This window comes from Morus notabilis, unplaced genomic scaffold, assembly GCF_000414095.1.
Source record: "Morus notabilis unplaced genomic scaffold, ASM41409v2 Scaffold1055, whole genome shotgun sequence".
Taxonomy (NCBI): Eukaryota; Viridiplantae; Streptophyta; class Magnoliopsida; order Rosales; family Moraceae; genus Morus; species Morus notabilis.
The window spans coordinates 58,728-62,794 of record NW_010366703.1 but is presented as its reverse complement, the minus strand read 5'-3'; positions in this window follow the sequence as shown (position 1 = coordinate 62,794).

Below are 4,067 nucleotides of genomic sequence, written 5' to 3'. Positions count from 1 at the left end.
TCGGAGCTCCTACTGGTCCAAGTACCGAATCAACCTTCAAGAGAATTATTTATCTACTTCTTTCTTAGGAAGAAATGGATTCCATCTCGTATAATAACATTTCTGGCTACCTACTTCATCATGTCTCCAAAATACAAGGAATAGGATTCAGGATCTCAGAATCCGTACCGAGTAAATCAAAAGACACGAATCCATAAATAGGAGTCTGTTAAGAACTCAGGATTAAGATCATTCTATATATGACCATCGGTAGACTCAATTAGAATTTATATACTTAACGGAATTATTAGAAATTCATATTGTGTCTGTGTCCTTGTTCCACATAATCTCATTATGCGAAATACACTCATTCAATATCTCACCATATTAACAGTGCGGATAACACCGTTCCATTCTAAATGGGAATGACATGTATTAATAATGTTTTAATTAAAGATTCTGAACTTTAATTAAATTCATTATGAACATTGCTTTTTGATTATTATCCTTAAACATTATCCTCTCGTATATAACACTTATATACAATGTTTAAGGTTACATAAATAATCACAGAATTTTCATTGATATTCATAAAATATTCACAAATATATACACATAAAATGATGAATAAACTCTTTTATTAAATAAATAATAAATATCCTATTACATCTTATGCTTCTAGGACACCATTCCCAACAGTATGGAGATCATATCCTGTGGGGCATGTCCCGAAACCCGTGCGGGCCACTACGGTGGTGATATTACATCTTAATCTTGAATGCACTTACTGTAAAATGGAACTTAAAACTTATGATTATTCCCTTTATTTAAGGGATGTTCAGTTTCGAATGATATGTTCAGGCCATGTACTATAAAATTCACTTTTCTTATGTTTCAATGTGCTTAAACACCTCTCAGGCAACGCTAGAAGTAGTGTTGAGTAGGTGGTGAGTATCAGTGAGGAAACCCACTCAAGAATAGAAGAAGCTGTGAAGTGTTCTCTTCATTTCCATTTATTAAAAGGCATGTATAAAATTATGGATTGTAACTTTAAATTCTACTAGACTGTGGTTGGTGTCAGAATATTACTTTTCTGTATTGCTTATATATGCACAATGTGAAACCTTCTGGATGCTAGAGGCTGACTTTTGAAACTAATTTGACTGTGATTGTGGTTTTGTAAGGTCTGCCTCACTCTTTTCTTAAAACTCAATTTTCTTAAAATAGTGGGGTTTGTTTGGAAATTTCTTAAATGTTTTGTCCTTGGAAATGATTTCAACGTTATTATATGTTTAACCACTTTCTTAATCCATGTTAAATTTCTAAACAAGCCTCCACGTCACTAATCCCTGTTTGGGGGTGTAACATACTCTTTTCACATTGTTAACCCATGATAATTTTTCATAGGTACTATCGCACATATACTGGTTGACCTCTCCGGTCAGTCAGTTAGTATAAGGCGGTCGACCAGTACAGTATAACTACTCTGTCACTGGTCAACCGGACCTAACGTGGCAGTGCACAATTTTGTAATTTTTGGGGTTGTTTTCAAGAAAACATGAAAAATAATTTTATGATAACCAGAATTTGATCGTGATGAAGAATTCAAGGACAACCGGGAAGATTCAAGATGAAGGATTGATATATGTTTCGATTATTCTTTGATTGCATATAATATGATTTGCTATATATGTGATAGCATGTCATGTAGAATAAAGAGTGCCGTTCATTAAAATTGTTCATGCATATTTTTAACATAAAACCTTATTTTTCAAAAGGATTGAGTGGGTGAGGGTTTTTGAAGAAAAGACCCATGGCCTTCATCGTTGGTCTTCAGGTAACACATGGTGATACCAACATCTAAGAAGGGATTCATTATGTACCTATGTGAATCTCCGAGAGGATAATTTATTTGAACATATTTTATGGTTGTACACCCCTAGGTGACAATTATAAAATATGGGTCAAATAGTTGAAACGATGCTTATACATTGAAGATTAATTTAATTATTAATTTCCCGTAGGAGCTCTGTTAATTAAATTAATGGCCAAATAAAATGATTATCAATATATACTAGACAGAGATAGATCCATATGGTATATATTGATCGGAGGGGATCCGTGTTTCCAATTAAATTTTGCATGATCTCCCCTAGAAGACTTACAAAATTTTGAGTTGGGAATTACCATTGTAAAGTTAGGATTTTTTCAAGGTTTTGACACACAAGCATATTGGTTGAATTATAATATGTATATATGTTTGATTACTAAATATTTATGTAAGTTTGCTTATACTAGATATATGAATATTTATTATAGATCAAAATGTTTGCTAGCGCATTATCATCGATACTTAACAAACACACTTTAACTGGCGAGAATTTTACCGATTGGAAAAGGAACCTAAAGATCGTCCTAACCTTTGAGAAACTAAATTTCATACTAAATACACCTTGTCCTCCAGAGCCACCTGTTGATGCTCCTAATGAGCTTTTTCTAGCGTATCAACACCGGAAGGAGTCTGACGATATGGCTCGTTGTTATATGATGGCGAGCATGTCCATTGTGCTTCAAGCACAACATAAAGATTACATAACTGCTTGCCAGATTATGGATAATCTTGAGGACATGTTCGGCGGCCAAGCCACTAAAAACGTCGGGAAGCCCTAAGTAACCTCATCAATTGCAGAAAGAAGGCTGGGTCTTCCATAAAGGAACATATGCTGAAGGTCATGGGCTATTTAGCTGATGCTCAGACCAATGAGGTCGACATCGATGCTGAGTCTCAATTGACCATGATCTTTGAAACTTTATCGAAAGAGTATATTCCGTTTAGGGAAACATTCAATTTGAGCGCTAAACATAATATAACCCTGACAGAGTCTATGCATAAACTCTAAAAGTTAGAGCGGATGATCAAGGGGTCAACTGTTGTGGAGGCTAACTTGGCTAAGGCATCTTCTTCCAAACCCTCTCCAAGGAATGGACAGAAGAACCAAGGAGGCAAGAAGGAGAGTTTTTCAGTTCCGCCAAACAAGGGCAAGAACAAGAAGAAGAAGAAGAAGAACCCGAACAAGGTCAAGTGCTTTCATTGCGGGAAGGTGGAGCACATGAAGAAGAATTGCAAGGACTACCTAGCCTCTAAAAGCAAATGAGGTAAGTGCGATCTTTTAATTATGGAAGCATATCTGGTTGAGGAATCCAGTGACAACTAGGTCATAGATTCTGGAGCAACTAATCATGTGTGAGTTTTTCTGTAGGGGTTCAAGCAAACGAGAAGTCTTCTAAATGAGAGCTTCACATTGAGGATGGGTGATGGAACTCTAGTGTTGGTTGAAGTAGTGGGAGACGTCCATCTTTACTTTGATAGTTTTAGGAGTTTATTTTTACGAGACTGTTTTTATGTTCTTCAATTTAAGGGGAATCTTATTTCTGTCGCTTGTTTATTTAAGGATTCTTATTTAGTTTCTTTTAATAATAAAGTTGTGATTCGTAAAAATAAGTCTTTCATCTGTGATGGATGGATGCAAAATAATCTATATTTTATCAAACCTAAGATGGACTCATTGTTGAACACTGAAGTTGTTAATAACTCTAAAGGGCTTAAAACTTCTCACTCTAATGAGACATATCTTTGGCATTTGCGACTTGGTCACATTAGTCTTAACAGGATACACATGTTGGTAACGGATGGACCTTTAAGTTCTTTAAAGACTGGATCCATACCCCAATGTGAGTCTTGTTTGGAGGGCAAAATGACCAAAAGACCATTTGGATCTAAGGGTAATAGGGTTGAAGATGTTCTTGAACTTGTGCATAGTGATGTTTGTGGTCCCATGGACATCAAGGCGAGAAGAGGGTATGAGTATTACGTCACTTTTATTGACAATTAATCAAGATATGGTTATGTGTACCTAATGCACCACAAAAGTGAAACTTTTGATAAATTGAGGAAATTTCGGGCTGAAGTGGAAAAGCAATATGGTAAACCCATAAAGGCACTTCGATCCGATTGAGGTGGAGAATACCTTTCTAATGAATTCACTCGATACTTATTAGAGAATGGGATTTCATCCCATTTGACTGCA